At 32.3% G+C, this 22505-nt stretch overlaps 1 long non-coding RNA gene across 3 annotated transcripts; it reads right to left on the bottom strand.

Moving 5' to 3' along the window:
• Nucleotides 1–5114: 5114 nt before the first annotated feature.
• On the bottom strand, nt 5115–20581 carry LOC123197727. 3 transcript variants are annotated; one of them, XR_006497914.1, is made up of 6 exons: nt 20407–20581; nt 12269–12331; nt 11966–12004; nt 11181–11315; nt 9722–9854; nt 5115–6282 (listed from the first exon to the last, which is right to left on the bottom strand). It is a non-coding gene; the product is annotated as an uncharacterized LOC123197727 (long non-coding RNA). The 3 variants fall into 3 exon arrangements; XR_006497912.1 differs by lacking the exon at nt 11966–12004 and adding an exon at nt 12477–12537; XR_006497913.1 differs by lacking the exon at nt 11966–12004.
• Nucleotides 20582–22505: the final 1924 nt, after the last annotated feature.

Genomic DNA, 22505 nt, shown 5'->3' on the forward strand with positions numbered 1-22505 from the left:
ATTTAATTTTATTATTATTTAGAAGTACGCCTCTAGTTTGGGTAAAAATGAAATGCACTTAGATAAATTGTAAAACTGAAAGATAAAACATAAGGGGATTAAGTTTAAATAAAAGTAAAATATAATAAATCAATTAAAAATAAGAAAATATAGAAAAATGTTAATGCAAAATTTTAAGAGTTATATTTAAAGGTGTCTATGGTTTAATATTATATTATTAATGAAAAATCATCCTTATGCATAAAAAAAAATGCTATTAGTTTTGTATTGGAGAGAATGAAGGAAAATTACAAGTTCTCTCCATAAAGGCCAAAGGACGTTGCATAAAGTTAATTTCATGCAGCATAAAAGAAAAATAAAGCCTGCCAGCACTAGTAGACAAATAAATATGCACTGGCCGGTACAATCGAATTAACAAACGAATATTTTATTCGTTTTAAAAAAAATCTGCAAAAACTTTAATGTAGACGGTGTGATGTCAGGAAAAGTTTGCATTATCTCATGTGAGCGCAACATGTGGAGAATGTCGTTGGCTGTAATCTTATTTTTTGTCGATTTGTGACGAAAATCATTGGGTCTTGTCAATGACCTGAACGAATAGAGTGGTGAAACCTGGAGGGCTCTTTTGCCATTAAGTTTCAATTTTGAAAAAATCCACAAATTAAAAAAAGGAAATTAAAATTTTTCACCTTATTTTATTCTGTGTATACATATATATCACTTATTTTAAAACTTAAATAAATATATCATAACAATAATCTATTTTTCTAAAATATCCTCTTGAAATGACCCATACATAAATTCTCTCTTCTTTCTTAGCTTTCAAATAAGGAAAAAATCCTTGTAATATTAAAAAAATAAATTATTAATAAAAAAAACACGTGATTGAACAATAAACTCATGAGAAAACCATTATAAAAGATTCAATTTGGATACAAAGGAGGGAGAAAGAAAAATTGTTAAATTTATTAAGAGAATTAATATTTACTGTAAAGACTTCATAGCAAAATCATCCGCATTCAGGTTAATTTTGACCTAACCTGCATGTTATGTGTTTTCTTTATGAACAATTGAAAATTAAATAAGTATAGTATATTTATGTTTATAATTTGCACATATATATAGAAGCAAGCAAAACTTCTGTGTGAATATCTGCATGAGTCATTTCAAGAGGGGTATTTTAGAAAAGTGAATTATTATTGTGGTATATTTATTTAAGTTTTGAAATGAGTAGCATATAAGTATATACGAATTAAAATAAAGTTAAAAATTTTAATTTTCTATTAAAAAAAGATTTTTTATTTATTAATACGAATTCAGACGAAAGTTGAAGAAAGAAGACCAAGTCTTTTGGGCTTGCACTTTCCATTTCTTTTGCATTGAGAGAGAGTGTTTTTTATATTGCTTTAATAGTTTGATTTATATTTTGGGCAAATCAAGGAAAAAAGAAGGGATAATTCATAAATTGAAGTACCGATGAGTCAACTTAAAATGCAAAAACTCTATTTATTGGGCTGGAGAACAAAACTAAAAAACAATTGTACTTGAAAATTCTGTGTCTAATTTCATAGGATTCTTCGAAAAAGTATGAAAATGAGAGAATGATGATTGAGCTTTGTTTGTTATTATGCATTAAAAAAGTGAGGAAATTGACATTTAAATACAAGGGTAATTTGGTCATTTCATCAAACACAGGTAAAATAGTAATTTAAATCTTAAATTAGCAGAAATTATTCGTTTTAACCCGGAGACTTTGGATTTTTTAAAAAATAGTGAATATGAGTTTGGAAAACAGTAACCTTGGGTAGCAATAAGTCCTTTGGCCTCAGAAATAATTCTTCTTGTGACACCCCCTACGTACGTGAACTAATAATTAAAAACAATGGAAATAATACATGTTATTAAATACTTACTTAATTCGCGCGTAAAAATGTGTAATAAATTTTTTATTTAATAAAAGTGAAACTCAAGCATAAAGTCTCTGTCTAAAGTCCGAGCTTATAAATAAAGTGCATCAAACATCTGCATAATATTAATAAAAATAACAAAATACATAAAATCATAAAAAATTTAAAAGTGATGATTTTGCTCCTCATCTTTATACAGTTGCTCCGCTTGATTGTTGATTTAGCCACATGCCTTGTTACTAATATTTACCTATAAAACCACATAAAATGAATATGTAAATAAAAACATTTAATAAATAAGTGATATTTGAGTACCTTAAATAAAACATGAAACTAAAGTTGGCATTTTACTAATGAATCTTGATGTGATCACAATTTGATACCCTTTTACCCGTAACATAGGTCATTCAGAAAAATTTCTAAAGCATAAACTGATCTTAACATATCTGATATTTTAGTGAAAATAGTTAATACCTTGTATATTTATTAATTATTGTGTCTTACGCATATGTTATACGTCCTATTAGATTAACTTATTATGATACCTTGACCATATAGGGAATCTAGTCGCAATCTCTCCTTCACCACATACGCATAACTACAAGATTGTTAATTGAAAAACCATCTTCGGATGGTCCTTATGTGAGCATAAATGTCTAACCCTTTGGACATGTCTGGCAGGCTACTAGGTGAGCAGGGTGAAATTCAATTTTATCCCATTGTTTACCTTCTTGATATTGCTTCAATTTTAAATTATTAAATTGCACCTGCATACAATTTCTTATTTTTGTATTAGTTCAAATTAACGTGACATGTGATTAGAAATGAATTTGAATCAAATTAAAATAAAAATCAGTGCAAATTTGATTCAAATACATGATATTTAGTATATTAGTTTGTTTCAATCGATGTATAATATAATTGGATGAGATGTTTATTTCAATTGGTGTATAATATAATGTTTAGTTTAATTACTTTGTTTCAATTGGTGGGAGTCCTCAATAGTATGAATAATGTAATCGATCAGTCATCGATGAGTGAACAATCTTTTCAATAAGATAAACAATATTATCAAGATTGGTGTATAATATAATTGGATTAGATGTTTGTTTCAATTGGTGTATAATATAATGTTTAGTTTAATTACTTTGTTTCAATTGGTGAGAGTTTTCAATAGTATAAATAATATAATCAATCAGTCATCGATGAGTGAACAATCTTTTCAATGAGATGAACAATATTGTCAAGAAAATAAATAAGTTAAATTGTCAAATTAGAGTTTCAATTTGAGTTTAACTTTTTTGAGTCGAATAATTGATTCAAACCGAATAAACTTGATTAATCAAAATATAACCTAAAGTGGTTAGATAATATTTTTGTAAGGAAAAATTAGTAAAATAACAGATTAATTTGTAATTTATTTTTTTTACAATAAGAAATCCTATTTGAGTCAATTCACTTTTTTGGTGTTTAATCAAAAATTATCTTTTTGATATAATCTTATTTGAATTAATTATATCAAATAGATGAAAACCTAAATCTAATAATTAGTTTTATAATTGTTACGTTAGATAAGTCAATCTCTCATATTTATTCTAACATGTTTGAGAAAGTCATGGACAAGAATTTTATTAAACTTTCACTTGCCTTAATTTACACTTGAACTATTATTAATCATACATAATAAAGGCTGTAATTTAGGTAGTGAGTTTAATTAGGGATGACAACGGAAATGAGTGGGGTTGAATATCCTATTTTCTGTCTTGTCCCCGTCCCTACAAAGGATATTAATCCTCATTCTCCACCCATTCCTTTCACAAAGATTAGGGTTGACAATGAATTCCTATCCCCTTTTTGCAAAAGAAAATCCTCTTCTTATCCCTTGTGAAAAAAAAAATACTTTCTATACCTTCCAAATGTAATATAAATATATTAAATAATAAAATTAACTAAAATTAGAATTAATATACTATTTTAAATATAAAAAATAACATATGTTAATTATCTTAATATATACAACAAAAACATAAATAAATTTAAATAATATAAATAATTTAAAATCACAATGATATATTAATATTTTAAATAAATAATATTAATATAAAGGAAAAGAGATGAGGTTAAGAATTGGGTTAAGGCGAGACAAAAACACATGTATCATTGTTTTCGAATTGCAAAAATCTCCTTATTAGAGTCAAAGAGGGTCAAGGATTCTACACTATATAAAAAAGGGTTTTTAACAAAAAAGAAAATTAGTTGTTAAAAAATCATTTCTTGTCCTTAAAGATCTTTAATAATAGAAAAATTTTATTATTGTCCATCGTTATAGTCTCCACTATTAAGAGTATTAACGATGGAAAAAAAACTCCTATCATTGATAGAAATAACGAGAAATATAAGCCTTATCGTTAAAAATAGTAATAATAACAAATATTTTCATTGTTAAAACAATGTATTTGATTGTTGAAAATAATAACAATAATAAATATTCTCATTATTATAATAATATTTATCAATCACTAAATATATATCAATGATAAATATTTTCGTTATAATAACAATATTTACCGTTTACTAAACTTAATAACAATGATAAATATTTCTATCGTTATAATTATATTTACTAGTCACCAGATATAATATCATCAATAAATATTTTCATCATTATAACTAAATATACCAATCATTATATATAATATTAACGATAAATATTACTAATTAAATATAAAATCAATGAAAAATATTTCTATCATAATATCTAGATACGTTGATCAATAAAATAGCAATAAAAATCATAAACAAATTATATTAAACCAACTATAACATCAATCCATCAATCAAATGAAAATATAAATTAAACAGTTAAAAAAGAATTCGTAAGAAACCTTTCATTTATCTAATATCAATAATCATTTCAAAAATCATAATAGAATCATGAACAAATATATCAATAACAAAAAAAAAGCTAAAGAAACAAAATAAACTTCATAAAAACAAAAAATCGTCAATCTCAAGAAGAGCCTTGTTACTGAAACTATGTTTGAGTTTCTCTGATTTACATATTCAATGTAAAATATATGATTCACTAACAAGGCCCATCTCAGGGTAAGCCAATGAAACACAAACATAAATGAGATGATGGAAACAGAACTAATATTAGCAGTTGGTAAATTCTAAACCTCAAAAAAGGGTGTGTTCACATTGCTCTCTCCGACAAACTGAAGATTTGATTTAAATTAAGACAACTCTAAAAGCTCCAAAATTGGTAGTCTGTTCATATCATAGATTGTATACATAACTCACTAGAGTGTGCAGCAAACAACGTTGTGCTTCATCTCTCTCTCTCTCTACTAGATGATGACAATATCCTCATAAGAACCAGAAAAGAAAATACAAAATAAAGGGAATAAGATGACACGGATATAAAGTTTATGAGGCTCTACTAATCTCCAAAGGGAGGGTCTAACTGGTATTTTACCTTCCAAATCTTAAATGGTTCCAAAACAAATTATAAAAATGAGCAAATTTTTTAAAATTTGATCAATCTTCCAAACTTGCCTTGCCTTTGCATCATCCAGAATGACAAGCTAAAATTCCGAGTCACCATCTGGGTAGCCTGTATGACCATTTTATGAAAGAATTCCCCAGACACTACAATTGAACAACATACATTTGATTACCTCCACTAAGAGTCATTCAAGTTTATTAAAATAAATAACAGGGTTCTGAGAGTACCATTTGTTCCAGTATACTTCAAATTTGTCCTCCCAAAATTACAATAACACAACAGATTGACAAACATCTTTTACTGCACTGGACATATTTTTCCTTTGCTATTCAGAAATCCCCAATCTTCGTAAGGAACTGACCATTATTTAAAACAGTTAACTAAAGTCTAACCATACAATATTAGTAGTTAGTGAACCTAAGTGGCTCCTAAATCTTCAAACTTTTGACCTATTACTTAGAACCAATGTCCAATAGTCAAAACACGTTTATTCGTGACGGAAACCACTTGTGATGGCCTCATCGAATAGAGTGGTGACACCTGGAGGGCTCTTTTGTCATTAAAATTCAATTTTGAAAAAATCTGAGAATAAAAAAATGGTTTTTATTTGATGCGGTATAAAGAAGAATTAAACCTGTCGGCATTAGGTAAACAAATAAATCTGTGTTGGTACAAACGAAGATTTTATTCGTTTAAAAAATAAAATCTGCGAAAAATTTAATGCTGACGGCGTGATGTCAGGAAAATTTTACGTTATCTCATGTAAACGCAACACGTGGAGAACGTAGTTTGACGTAATCCCCTTTTTTTTGGCCGATTTGAGACGGAAACCACTTGTGATGGCCTCAACGAATAGAGTGGTGACACCTGGAGGGCTCTTTTGTCATTAAAATTCAATTTTGAAAAAATCTGAGAATAAAAAAATGGTTTTTATTTGATGCGGTATAAAAGAAAATTAAACCTGCCAGCATTAAGTAAACAAATAAATCTGTGTTGGTATAAACGAAGATTTTATTCGTTTAAAAAATAAAATCTGCGAAAAATTTAATGCTGACGGCGTGATGTCAGGAAAATTTTACGTTATCTCATGTAAACGCAACACGTGGAGAACGTAGTTTGACGTAACCCCCTTTTTTTTGACCGATTTGAGACGGAAACCACTTGTGATGGCCGCAACGAATAGAGTAGTGACACCTGGAGGGTTCTTTTGTCGTTAAAATTCAATTTTGAAAAAATCTGAGAATAAAAAAATGGTTTTTATTTGATGCGGTATAAAAGAAAATTAAACCTGTCAGCATTAAGTAAACAAATAAATCTATGTTGGTACAAACGAAGATTTTATTCGGCCTTACACTTTCCATTTCATTTGCATTGAGGGTGGGTGTTTCTCTGAAAAATTTCAATCCTAAAGTTGTCAAAAAAAACGGTGATGGCTTTATGGCGAGGACGACGACAGCAATGACAAAGACGCCGACGAGGACACTCGCTTCTAACGGTGATGAATTCTCCTACGCTGGTCCAACACCAAATGAGGACACCTGCTCCTAATGGCAACTGCTTTTGTCATTGCTCTTCCTCCATCTCTAACGGTGATGAATTCTTGTTAAAGGTAAATTCAGTTGGCAGAATATAAAGATCAATAACTAATTTCTAATTCTTATTTTCTTTGGTTAGAGATGGAGGAAAAACAGTTGCAGCATCTCACTCTGGACAAGAATGAAATTTATGGTACAGTATCAAGGCAAAGATGACGAATGCCTTAAGTGTTTACAAGAGGTAGTATAAAGCTTCAGATATCTGGGCAGGTATCAGGTATAATATTTAAAATTTTATCTGACTAAATTTTGTTTCTAGTTTCAGATGAGAGATTTGGAAAATCTAAAAAAATTTAATGATTCAAAGGTTATTATATGTTACAAGTATGAATGAATTAGAAATTTAGTAATTTAATTTTATTATTATTGTGATAATAATAATAAAATGTAGTGATATACGCAAGTACTGTGATGGAGACTATTAGCGGAATCTCGAACTTTGCTTGTGGGGTTTGGTTAAATGTTGATAGAAATTTATAGAATTAAATTACTAAATTTCTAATTCCATTGATAATGCTTGCCAAACCATTTAATTATATTATCATATTTAAAATTTTTAACATAAAAAAAAAAGATATACTCAATATGAATCTAGTTAATTAGATTTGAATTATTTAATAATTTAACGGTTGTAATTCTATCTCTCCTGTTTGTTGTGGTTGTGAATATGTTAGTGCTTCTGGTGATGTTTGTGTTTCTGTTGGTGGTGCCTCTGGTGCTTCTGGTGGTGCCTCTGGTGCTTCTGGAGGTGCTTCTGATGGTGCTTCTGGAGGTGCTTCTGGTGCACCAGAGGCACCTCCAGAATGTTTGACACTGTTTATGTTGGCTCAATTTTGAATCAATTTGATCGAACTGGCTAAAATGAATTTTAGCCATTCAATAAACTGGATTTGAGATCAATTTTTCGCAGATTTTATTTTTTAAACGAATAAAATCTTCGTTTATACCAACACAGATTTATTTGTTTACTTAATGTTGGCAGGTTTAATTTTCTTTTATACCGCATCAAATAAAAACCATTTTTTTATTCTCAGATTTTTTCAAAATTGAATTTTAATGACAAAAGAGCCCTCCAGGTGTCACCACTCTATTCGTTGAGGCCATCACAAGTGGTTTCCGTCTCAAATCGGCCAAAAAAAAGGGGATTACGTCAAACTACGTTCTCCACGTGTTGCGTTTACATGAGATAACGTAAAATTTTCCTGACATCACGCCGTCAGCATTAAATTTTTCGCAGATTTTATTTTTTAAACGAATAAAATCTTCGTTTGTACCAACACAGATTTATTTGTTTACCTAATGTCGACAGGTTTAATTCTTCTTTATACCGCATCAAATAAAAACCATTTTTTTATTCTCAGATTTTTTCAAAATTGAATTTTAATGACAAAAGAGCCCTCCAGGTGTCACCACTCTATTCGTTGAGGTCATCACAAGTGGTTTCCGTCACAAATAGACCAAAAAAAAGGAGATTACGTCAAACTACGTTCTCCACGTGTTGCGTTTACATGAGATAACATAAAATTTTCCTGACATCACGCCGTCTGCATTAAATTTTTCGCAGATTTTATTTTTTAAACGAATAAAATCTTCGTTTGTACCAACACAGATTTATTTGTTTACCTAATGCTGACAGGTTTAATTCTTCTTTATACCGCATCAAATAAAAACCATTTTTTTATTCTCAAATTTTTTCAAAATTGAATTTTAATGACAAAAGAGCCCTCCAGATGTCACCACTCTATTCGTTGAGGCTATCACAAGTGGTTTCCGTCACAAATCGACCAAAAAAAAGGGGATTACGTCAAACTACGTTCTCCACGTGTTGCGTTTACATGAGATAACATAAAATTTTCCTGACATCACGCCGTCTGCATTAAATTTTTCGCAGATTTTATTTTTTAAACAAATAAAATCTTCGTTTGTACCAATACAGATTTATTTATTTACCTAATGCTGACAGGTTTAATTCTTCTTTATACCGCATCAAATAAAAACCATTTTTTTATTATCAGATTTTTTCAAAATTGAATTTTAATGACAAAAGAGCCCTCCAGGTGTCACCACTCTATTCGTTGAGGTTATCATAAGTGGTTTCCGTCACAAATCGACTAAAAAAAAGGGGATTACGTCAAACTACGTTCTCCACGTGTTGCGTTTACATGAGATAATGTAAAATTTTCCTGACATCACGCCGTCTGCATTAAATTTTTCACAGATTTTATTTTTTAAACGAAAAAAATCTTTGTTTGTACCAACACAGATTTATTTGTTTCCCTAATACCGACAGGTTTAATTCTTCTTTATACCGCATCAAATAAACACCATTTTTTTATTCTCAGATTTTTTCAAAATTAAATTTTAATGACAAAAGAGCCCTCCAGGTGTCACCACTCTATTCGTTGAGGCCATCACAAGTGGTTTCCGTCACAAATCGACCAAAAAAAAAAAAAACCTTGTTACTTTTTTATTTGTTTCTTTTAATTACTTCATGGGGCAAAACACGTTTATAGCCAGAATCAAGATTTGCTCACTATGTTTTATGAAGTATTAATTACTTCATGGGGCAAACCGCGTTTATAGCCAAAATCAAGATTTGCTCATTACATTTCATGAAGTATTAAAAGAAATAATCAAGGTTATAAAAAAAAAAAACAATTAGAAATGTAAAAAGTGTAAATGTAGTGAAGAGGAAAGATGAGAAAACATACCCATGCAATTTATAGATGAGAAAAGTTGCTGGGTGGTGGGTATTTGGACTGACCGATGTGCATAACAAAACAAAATTCCCCAGAGGCCCTACTAAAAACAGAATTCCTCCATCCACATCACATGTATGCATATCTATCATTCACATGAGCATTAGAAGTTGTATGAAAAATGGGAAGACAACCAAAACAAAATCATAAAATGCAAATATATGAATCTGAAGATGAACACAAGTCATTATAAAAACAAATTTGCGAAAACATCAGAAAACTATGCTGTTAAAAAAAATGGTGCTTTGGTGGAAGAAAGTCCAAGAGACGCTATGTAATATATATGTCAGGTTTCTAGCTAGTTCAGTTTCAAGAAAGCATAACAATATGTCAACAGAGATACTTCCGCATGCAAAGAAAGGTCACATAAATGCAGAGAAAAGAAGCTCAAGTAATTAGGTTTCTAGCTAGCTCAATTTCAAGAAAGCATAACAATATGTTAAGAAAGATGTAATAAAAGAAGTTTGATGAAAAAATGTAGACATGGGTAAACTAGAAAGTAAATAGCAATTCCCGCAATTATTGTGGTAAATTGGTCTGATTTGATTGCTATCTACTTTTCATTGCAATTGCCACAATTTGTTTATATATCAGAATTATAGATTTTGTCAATTACATTTACAACAGATTGGTTAAGTTTAAATTAATTATTTGTGAGTTCAATTTCACTTTATATTTTTGTATCTGAATTACAACCAAAACTAGAAGTACCAAAATCACAACCACAAAAACAAGAATCATCAACATAACAACCACAAGTGTTAAAATTACAACTATGAGAAAAATTAAAAAATTCAAATATAATTAAATAAATTTCTATTGAGTAAATTTTTTTTTATATTAGGAATTTTGAATATAATAATATGATAAAATAAATTTCTATTAAGTAAATCTCTATTTTAATATATTTTAATCACTTCAATATTCATAATTCAATACTGACAAAAATCTTCAACACAATAAATATTTTCACATTCTTCCATCTATACATGATCAAAAATTCCCATTATATATTTGAATTCTGAATTATGTAAAAGAATAAAATAAAATAGTGATTGATGTATTATTGATCAATTATTCAAATTATGTATTTAAATATTATGAACTCATATACTCAATTTTAAAAATAAATACGAAAGATATTGCTCATCTATAAATTGCATTCATTTTGGCTATATTTTCTCATAATTCCTTTTCATTATATTTGCACTCAAGAATAAGGTAATCACTATATTTTTTATTGTTTCTTTTAATTACTTCATGGGGCAAAACACGTATATAGCCAAAATAAAGATAAGCTCACTACGTTTCATGAAGTATTAATTACTTAATGGGGCAAAACGCATTTATAGCCGAAATAAAAACGTAAAAAAGTGCAAACGTAGGGAAGAGGAAAGATGAGAAAACATACCCCTGCAACTTAGAGATGAGCAAAGTTGTCAGGTACTGGTTATTTTGGTAGACCGATGTGCATAACATAACAAAATTCCCCAGAGGACCCTACTAAAAACAAAATTCCTTCCATCCACATCACATATATGCGTATCTATCATTCACATGAGCATTAGAAGTTGTATTAAAAATGGGAAGACAACCAAAACAAAATCATAAAATGCAAAAATATGAATCTGAAGATGAACACAAGTCATTGTAAAAACAAATTTGGGAAATTACATCCACATCACATATATGCACACACGTGCAGACAGGATGCCACTATGTGATACAGAAAATTTATGCAAGGCAGAGAAGTTTCAATAGAAACAAGAACTTGACAGGGGAAGAAAATTGACAGTTGCTTCCAATGAATCTGGACAAAGCATACTCAATGTTTCACTTGCAAGAAAATATTTAAAAGAATAGTCTGATGACTAAATAAGATGCTGCAGGACAACATTCACCGAAATGCCACCACCACATAAAGCTCAATGCTTTTCACAAAACCTGGTGACAATTACCCAAAAAAAAAACATGCCTACCGATATGAAATTTTTTTTAAAATGATAAAATTACATATGATGTACAAACATTAATTATAGAGTTTCAATAGAGTAATTGAAAATTAATTAAATAACAAAGGCTTCAGTAAATACAGTTCACTATATATATATATATATATAGAAAGAGAGAGAGAGAGAGAGAGAGAAAGTCGTTTGCAAAAACACTAAACTACTCTCAAAAGATTAAGGAAATTACCACTCTTCCACGACACACAACTGTGATCTTTTTACCAAGCTTCACTATGATGACAAAAACACATGCATCAATCAAAAGAAAAATGGATGTCAAAAGCAGACTGTAAGAATAGTGTAAAAGACAACATGGTGAACATGAACACACAAAAAAAAGTGAAACATCAGATTGTCAACCTCTAGGTTCACCTATTACCTACTCCGATGTGAACTGAATTAATGCCTGCCAAGATATGCAAATGCGAGAATGAAAGCACAATATCGATGCAACTTCAGAACTAACAAAACTCAATTCTTGATTTGTCACCTGGAAACCAGCAGCCTTCTCAAAAGTGGCTACCTTGTGAACAAAACCAAAAGCAGAAAAAACCTGAAACAAGTTTTAGACTGATATGATTACATCCTTAAAAACACACAAGGCAACAAACGATAGGCCACAAGGTACCACTCCAAACATTGATTCAATGGGAGAAGAAAAAAATCCAAATGGATAAGATATAAGTGTAGAATGACACCTGTACATAGATGTGTCAAGATAGACCTTAGAAAGGAGAATGATGGGATAAAATTTCCAAACTGTCTCCAACAAAAGAATTTAAATAAGAGACATAGCCATCTGTGATTCAATTTACTCAATCAAAATTGACAGAATTTAATGAAGGTGCCAATTATGAGAAGACAAAAAAATATTTATCCAAATGATAAAAGTTGACTGATTAAAAGTTGGAAAGCTATTAATTAAAAAAAAAATTCTTATCAGAAAAGGGGAAAAATAATTCCAACAAGAATGAAGAATACCAACCGTGAAGAACACAAGATTTTGAATTAAACAACACAACACAGTTTTCAAACAGATTCACAAGGTGTTACATATTAAGCATGACTCCAGCAGTTATCACACACCATGTTTGATCAGAGTATTCTCATGTTTCAAAAGAACATGCTTTAGAAATCAAAAAGAGAGAAGGCAAAGGAGAGTGATTAGCAGCATGTATGATATCTTTACTACTGCATTACACAGCATATTGTTCATATTGACAGGTGGACAAAACTATGAAAATAAGCATTGCTTAAAATTCAGGCTTTCAAAGGTATTTCCAAGACCTAATCTAATGTTGTTGGTTGATCAAACATCCTGACAATATGAAGTAAAAAATTACAATAACTAAAAGTATAACTGTGATAGATTCCAGACAAACCACAATAAACAACTAGTGCCCTTTGTGAACCATCAAAGACATCACCTAGTTTTAAATACTTAATCAGGTCTACATTCCCCATGGATTTGACAGTTCTTTCCAGCTTTATAACACATGGGTCATGGGTCATGGAAACGATAAATGGACTTGTGAATGTGACATTTTCGAGCCCAATGGAATACCTTTAAACAATTAGCACCTACCAGACGAATAACATCAATGCTCACATCCCCAGCTTCTGCAACTTCGATAGTTACTAGTGGAACAGCTCCAGGAACATCTCCTGGACTCTTTTTGTTGACAATTTCTCATCAACTAAATGAATGGTAAGCAAATGAAGATACTATCCAGTTTCTCATTGTAAAGAAAAATCTCTATTTAGAGTACATAGTCTCAGATCAAGATTGAGAGAGCCAAGATTCGTTGAAAAAAATACCTCAGATCTTTGTTATTTTAGAATTAGAAATTACAGATGTTTTTATACAAAGAAAAAATAAAACTAACTGTCAGCTAACATGACTACTAGACTTAACTGTCATCGTCGATCTTTAACTAACTCACTGATTTGCTGCCGTCTGATCTTCAGCCACAACCCATGCGTTCTTCTATTTTTGTTTTCAGATGAAAAATGCAAGTGACCTGTTGACTTCTGCCTTTCAATCTCAATGGACGCCAAGACAAGTGCAAAATATCAACCACAGTAAAACGGTGCGTTTTATATTATATCAAAACGCAGTGTTCCGCATTATCTTAACATCCTCCCTCAAACCTAACAACTCTACTTGTAGAGTATTTGGTTTGCTGATGAATAAACCAATCCAAACTTCTGCACCAATAACCAAAAAAAAACACACAACAAACTCTCTGAAGCTCTCTGATTGGTATTAAGTACTGTTCACCAATGCATTCTAATTACCAAGTCTGAACATCCTCCCTCAAACCTAACAACTCTACTTGTAGAGTATTTGGTTTGCTGATGAATAAACCAATCCAAACTTCTGCACCAAGAACCAAAAAAAAAAAAAACACGCAGCAAGCTCTCTGAAGCTCTCTGATTGGTATTAAGTACTGTTCACCAATGCATTCTAATTACCAAGTCTGGAACTGCAATGCAAACTATATCAAAGAAGAGAGTAGAAAAAAAAATTGGAAGAGAAGTAGAACATATCTGTCCCAGAGGCAACTTTGCATTTCTCTCTGAGCTGAAACATCATCAATATTTGCAACACCACCAAAAAATGCACTCCTCCCTGAGATGAAGCTTCAGCTTTTAAAAAAATCAACCAGAACCTTTTCTCAAAAATTCATCAACTGAGTCAACAAAAGGACCCAAATTCTGTTTCTCATCATCAAGGACGAATGACTGAATACCATCAACCAAAATTAATTAGAAAATCCTCCCTAAGATGACACTTCATTGCACCAACAAATCATCACCAAGTAAGAATTTGAACTTCAATCAACCAATCTAAACCAGCTTTCAATCTTGCTTCTCAGCAAAAAAAAAATCTTCAACCACTCAAACAACTAACTGACACATCATAGTTTGTGAGACCTGTACTGTTGACTTATCAGCTTCTGTTGATTCTGCTGAATCTAAAAGCTCCTCTATAGCATCACCTGTCCTAGTTGGGGAAGACCTCAGCCAGCTCACGACATTTAATTTGTTCCTAAGCTCCTGAAATCTTACAACAGACAAAGACTTGGTAAGAATATCAGCAATTTGATGCTGAGTTGGAACATACTGTACCTTCAAGTTTTTGGCAGCTACTTGCTCCCTAACAAAGTGAACATCAATCTCTATGTGCTTTGTTCTACTGTGAAAGACAGCATTTGATGCCAAATGCCCTGCACTAGTATTATCACACCAAATTATTGGTGTGGAGAACCAGGAAACTTTGATCTCTTGCAGCAGACTTTTCAGCCAAGCAATCTCAGTAGCCACTTGACTCACTGCCCTATACTCAGCCTCTGTTGATGAGAGTGCTACCACTCTCTGTTTTCTAGAACCCCATTGAACCAAGTTTGAGCCAAAAAATGCCCCAAAACCACTAGTAGATCGTCTGTCATCTAAGCTTCCTGCCCAGTCAGCATCTGCATAGGCCTCTATATTAAAAACAGAGGCAGGTTTAAGGAATAGCCCATAATGTTGAGTCCCCTTAATGTATCTTAACACTCTTTTGCATGCTTGCCACTGTAACAATGAAGGATCCTTTAAAAACTGACTCAATTTATTTACAACAAACGACAGGTCAGGCCTAGTTAGAGTCAAGTACTGAAGTGCTCCAACAATACTTCTAAAAAGTGTAGGATTACCAAAAGACTCACTGTCTCCCACATACAACTTTACCCCAGTAGCCATAGGAGTTGTACAAACCTTTGCATCCACCATTTGTGTCTTAACTAGTAACTCTGCAGCATATTTTGCTTGACACAAGTATAACCCATTTTCATTTCTGTGAGCTTCAATGCCTAAAAAGAAATTCAACTCCCCTAGGTCTTTTAAAGAAAACTGGCTATTTAGATCCAAAATCAGAGACTTAATATAGGCATTATCAGATCCTGTTAAGAGAATATCATCAACATAAATGAGAACAAACACTGTAATACACTGTGTCCCAAGAACAAAAAGGCTGGAATCTGAAACTGTGTTCACAAATCCTCTATCAATTAATGCCTTTTTTAACTTTTCATACCAGGCCCGAGGAGCCTGTTTTAGTCCATACAGTGCCTTCTTTAGTTTACACACATAATGCGGTCTAGAACTATCAACAAACCCTTGAGGCTGACTCATGTATACCTCCTCTTGTAAATCCCCATTAAGAAAGGCATTGTTAATGTCTATCTGATGAACAACCCAATTGTAAGTTACTGCTAGTGTAAGAATTACCCTAATAGTTGCTGCCTTAACCACAGGACTAAAAGTATCCAGATAATCAATCCCTGCAGTTTGTTGGAACCCCTTAGCCACCAACCTAGCCTTTAATTTTTGCACGGATCCATCAGCATTTAATTTTGTTTTGTAAACCCACTTATGACCAACTAGGTGTTGAGCATTAGTGGGTGGAACTAATTCCCATGTCTGGTTTTTCACCAATGCTTCATATTCCACCTCCATAGCTTTAAACCAACTAGGGTGATTTAGAGCTTCATATACGGACATAGGTTCCTTAGGCACTGTTTCTGATAGGAATGAGAAAGTTCTAGGAGCTGGAAGATGGCCTGTCTTGGCTCTTGTGAGCATAGGATGAATGGAAGCATGTTTAGGAGTAGTAGCTATAAATTTTGAACTCTCAGGGAGTGCAACTTCTAAATGACCTGTGGTATGAGTGCTTGAGGAAGGTATGGTCTGTGGTAAGGATGATTTTGTGTGTGCATATTGAGAATCTGGAAAAAAATTGACAGGATGTTTAGATGTAGAAGGTTGTGAATTATTTATGATAATTGGTTTAGCTAATGTAGGGTTGTGGTCTGTAGGTGGTAAGGTATGAGGGCAGATGTGATCTATAGAGGACAAGGGTTGAGGGTTAGTAGTATTAGTGTCATGTGCATTGTGAGAAGCTGCAGTAGCTGAATTTGTAAACACCGGAACACCACCACTGTTTTTAGAGCCATTTGAAACAGAAGGCAAGTAAAAATTTAAAGTAGAAAATGAAGGCTTTGACGTGGACACTGGAAATATCAACTCAGTAAATTCTTTATCTGTTTTGAAAGGAAAATCAATCTCATTAAACTTAACAGACGCTGACAAAAAGATTTTACCAGATTTACTAAGACATTTATAACCCTTATGTTGCAAACTATATCCTAGAAATACACACTTTTGAGTATGGAAACTAAATTTGTGTTTATTGTATGGTCTAAGGAAGGGATAACAAGCACATCCAAAGACTTTTAGAATAGAGTAATCAGGACATTTATGGAACAAAAGTTGATATGGACTCTTATTTTCAAGAATAGGTGTAGGCATCCTATTGATCAAGAAGATTGCAGTTTGGAATGAATCCCACCAGAAACAAAGAGGTAAACCAGCTTGGGACAACAAAACTAAGCCCAATTCTACAATGTGTCTGTGTTTGCGCTCAGCTCTCCCATTTTGTTGATGTGTATGAGGACAAGGACACCAAGCTGGTGCTGTTGCAAGGGATACTTAAAGATGGATTGTACCAACTCCAGTTCCCTTCTACAGTTTCTAGAGCTGTTGGTTTTCAAACAAATACAATTTCTGATATTTCATTGAGTTCTGCAATAAATGTAAACAAACTTTCAAATTTTCAATCAAATAATATGTCTGATTTTTCATTGAATCATGGAGTGAATATGGATGAATTTTCTGATTTTAAGAGTTTTGGTTTACATGTTAATAAAACTGAAGTTTCTCTTTGGCACAAAAGGTTGGGTCATCCTAGTGAAAAAATCATGAAATGTGTTTTAAATTCTATGCATATTCAAAATGATATTACTAGTTTTGCATTCTGTGAAGACTGTCATTTTGGTAAACACAAACAGAGTCATTTTTCAATCTCAAATTCTAAAGCTTCTAAAGTCTTAGAACTAGTCCATAGTGATTTATGGGGCCCAGCTCCAGTTGTGTCAAAAGAAGGCTATAAATACTATCTCCATTTTTTGGATGACTATACCAGATTTACTTGGCTTTTTCCCTTAAAAAGCAAAGCTGAAGTAGGGCAAGTTTTTAGAAATTTTCATAAGTTTGTTGAAAAGCAGTTTGACCAAACTCTGAAAAACATTCAAATGGATTGGGGGGGAGAGTTCAGAGCCCTGGTACCATATTTTCAGCAAAATGGTATCAATTTTAGGGTGTCTTGTCCTCATACACATCAACAAAATGGGAGAGCTGAGCGCAAACACAGACACATTGTAGAATTGGGCTTAGTTTTGTTGTCCCAAGCTGGTTTACCTCTTTGTTTCTGGTGGGATTCATTCCAAACTGCAATCTTCTTGATCAATAGGATGCCTACACCTATTCTTGAAAATAAGAGTCCATATCAACTTTTGTTCCATAAATGTTTTAGAAACTCAACAATGACATTGTTATCTTGGGTAAATTTGGAAATGCTAAGAAGATTTTTTGTTATTCTAGGCACACACAAAATATTTTTTAAGTGCAAAAATCTATTGGCAAATGAGGTAGGTAAAAAGGATGAACCTTTATGGGAAATCCTCAAACACTCACCACTTCCAACTTGAAGTTGCTGACTGCCTGAGTAGTCCTCCTTCACAGCTAACTGCTCTAATTTGGAAGTGACATGATCTGAGGCTCCCGAATCCATATACCAGCTTATATCTTCCACTGTATTGGGATTAGCCACTAATGCTTGTAAATTGGTTCCAGATAACTGACCACTGAACATAGGAGCAGGACTTGCCAATTGGGCAGTAGGCTGAATAGATGACTTAGGATTGGGTTGGTGTGAATGTGAAGAATGGAATTGTGTTTGTGGTAAAGGTGGAGTGTATGATGAGGTGACAAATTGAGAATTTGGGACTTGTGGAAAAGAATGGTATTGTGTTTGTGGTAAAGAGTGTGTTTGTGGTATGGTTTGATGGTAATTTTGTGTCTGCTCAGCTGGAGAATGGCCTAAATAGGTAATGTCGAATCTGTGGTAACATTGTAAAACTACATGTCCTGGTTTACCGCATAATTGACAAATCACTTTTGACTTATTTCCAAACCTACCCCTACCTCTTCCTTGATATGAGTAGCCTGTACCAGGTACCCCAGGCCTTATGTTTCTATTTTCATCAACTTCACCTGCATTCAGTGAACTCTTATTTGTCATCTGGGAATAAGAACCACTAACACTTCCTCTAGCTTGAGAGTAACCCACATCTAAACCTCTACTAGGGCCTTTGACACTCTGATTTACCAAATTTGCTGTACTATGACTCAACTCATAAGGAAATCTACTCAGTCTCCCTTCATACTTCTGTAAAATCAGTTTAAGGTCTGGTAAACTTAATTTCTCCACTGATGCATCTATCCTAGCCATGATATGCATGAGAACAGGTTCAAATTCAGGTCCTAGCCCCTCCAATATGTAATTAATCAGCTCATCTTCAACAATATTTTGACCACTAGAAGCCAAAGCATCAAAAATATCTTTCATCCTTCGAATATACTCATGCACACTCAAACTTCCCTTTTTCATGGTTTGAAGAGTATTTCGAAGACTGACTATTCTAGCCTTAGATTCTGTCACAAAATAGTGCTCTAGGGCAGACCAAGCCTCACTAGCAGTCCTACTATTTGCTACATGAGAAAACATGGTCTCTGATATGGAGGCCATCAACCAACTCAACAAAATCTTATCAAACCGTTTCCATACAGAATACAATTCATTTCTTTTCTTAACTTCACTCAAGTCATCACTAGATTTCTCAATAACAAAAGGTGAAGGGCAAGGAATTAGACCTGTGAGGTGCTCCTCGAGATCATGAGCGCCAACAGAATGAAGAGCCTGAGCTCGCCAATGCCTATAGTTATCTTCTGTTAGCTTTGGATTGATTGCTTGAAGACTGGAGATTGGATAGCTGCTGTGTCCTGATAACTGTGAGTCAGATCCACTATAATTTCGTGCGCTGGAACCAAGATCCATCTCCGATGCACCAGAAGTAGCCAAAACAGAAGAAAAATACAAATTAGACATCAGACGTAGGTCAACAGCTCTGATACCATGTAAAGAAAAATCTCTATTTAGAGTACATAGTCTCAGATCAAGATTGAGAGAGCCAAGATTCGTTGAAAAAAATACCTCAGATCTTTGTTATTTTAGAATTAGAAATTACAGATGTTTTTATACAAAGAAAAAATAAAACTAACTGTCAGCTAACATGACTACTAGACTTAACTGTCATCGTCGATCTTTAACTAACTCACTGATTTGCTGCCGTCTGATCTTCAGCCACAACCCATGCGTTCTTCTATTTTTGTTTTCAGATGAAAAATGCAAGTGACCTGTTGACTTCTGCCTTTCAATCTCAATGGACGCCAAGACAAGTGCAAAATATCAACCACAGTAAAACGGTGCGTTTTATATTATATCAAAACGCAGTGTTCCGCATTATCTTAACACTCATCAACTAAATGACTGATAAACTAACATAAAGCTAAAGTTGTAGGAAATAACTAAAATGAAAAAGAAACAGAGAGACTTAGTTCCAAGTAAACTACAAAAAACAGCACATAAAAAACAAATCGGAAAGAAGAGGAAGAAGAACTACTTACCGGCAAGTTCAGTGACAATGAGGCGATTCAGACGACGACACAACTCCGAAACTGTTGGTTGACAAGTTGATTGACGCCTGAGATAATAACTGAAACCAGAATGGAAGGGGAAAAGGGACATAGAGAGTGCAAGGTCGGCTGTGATGTTGAGAGGGAAAGGACGAGTGATAAAGATGCTTTCAGGGGTGTGAATATTAAAATATATAAAATATATATTCAACCCTAGTTGTAGCATCTCACTCTCGGCAATGAAGCAATTTACAAAACAGTACTTATTCTATTTGATCAATTTTATACTCCCATTTAAATATATTTTTTCTACTTTTTAAAATATTTATGAGAGTTAGTACATATTTATTCTGATGAATCAACTTCAAATATTGGCGTTAATTGACTATCTCGACTTTGAAAATTTTTTAAATATAATTCTTAAAATTTTATTTCTAGTTTTCAAATGGGAGACTTAGAATATTTGATAAAACATTGGCTCGAACTATTTTCATATAAATCAAACTCGACTCACTTTTACTATTAGACTAACAAATTTAAATTAAATTCGAATCGATCTATTTTAATTTGAGTCAAACTTGAGTTGAAAAGTGTTTAGGCTTGAGTTGGTTTGTATACATCTCTAATTGCAGTATCTTACTGTAGACAATGAAACAATTTATAAAATAATATTTTATTCTACTTGATCAATTTTAAACTCCTATCTAATTATATATATTTTTTTTAATTTTTTAAATATTTACTAGGGGTAGTATAAATATATTTTTTATAATTTTTTAAAAATATTTGAAACAATTTAAATATAATTTTAAAATTTTATTTGAGTAAATTTTATTTATAACTTTTAGATGGGAGACTCGGAAAATCTAATCAAATATGGTGATTCCAAAATTATTATATGTTAAAATTAAAATTTTATCATAAGCTTTGAAGAAGATCAAAGCTCATTATAAAAATTTTTAATATTTATTTCTGTATTACATCATTATTAAACTATTTTTCTTTATCGATTGAAATGTTTTGTATTTAATTTTATGTAGGTGAAAATTGGAGGATCATTGATACTTGTATGGATACTTCCTCAGCATAGACCCACATGAGGTTTTGATGTTTTTGATCAATGGAGTAAATTTAACCCATCTAACCCAACTCCCTCAGCATAGACCCAAGAAACCGTACAGGTTGAGACGATAATAATAAAAAAACAGTTGCAGAGACATAAATGAGGCTGAAGCTTTTAACTTCAATTTAGATGATGAATAGAACACATCAACTGAGATGATGGAGACACTTTTCTATTGCTTAACATATATCGGTTTTTACACCCGTGCAAAGTCACATCCTTCACCAATGAACCCTTTAAGTAACTAAACTTTCTCTCTTTCACTCTTTAGATCAGCCCACAAATTTGGCAGGTTTAAACCTGCCCACTTTCAACAAAACCAGCACCATTTAATACTTGCATTCAATAACTCTGCATAAATTTAAGAAAAATAGAAAATTGATTTATAAGTAACTACTAGACTAGAGCTTCACTGCCAACTGGGTTTCCTATCCAATCCCCTTCTCCTTTGGGAAATTTGCTTCAACTTCTCCCTCTCTTTCTCTATTTTATTGGGTGTGTTTCACTTGACAACTGCAGTTTCATATATATATATATATATATATATATATATATGGAGAGAGAAGTGATTTATGTGGTAACTTTCATCATCTAAGGTCTTGCATGTGGGAATGATGGTATGTGGTGCAGCCAAGGATGACTTGCCGGTGAACCTTCATTTACCATTATTATGCATGAGTTCTTCGCCGGCAAGTCAGCTTTGTCTATACAACTGTCTCATTCTTTCATGTTAGATTTATGATGATAACATTGATGATGATATCATAATGAAAATGATATTGATGTCTTTGTTAACTTCTTTGAGAGATTTCACTTTCAGGTCAGTTTCTTTTTGTCAAATCCACCGTAGATTTTGTGCAGGTTTGTGTACTATTTTGTCCATCTGTATGTATGTATGTCTGGTCTTTTCTTAGCGTATTACTTAGAATGAGCATATTTTCGTGGTGGTAGGGGTGGATTCGATTCA

The sequence above is a fragment of the Mangifera indica genome, chromosome 15 (genome assembly GCF_011075055.1).
Source record: "Mangifera indica cultivar Alphonso chromosome 15, CATAS_Mindica_2.1, whole genome shotgun sequence".
In the NCBI taxonomy this organism is placed as follows: Eukaryota; Viridiplantae; Streptophyta; class Magnoliopsida; order Sapindales; family Anacardiaceae; genus Mangifera; species Mangifera indica.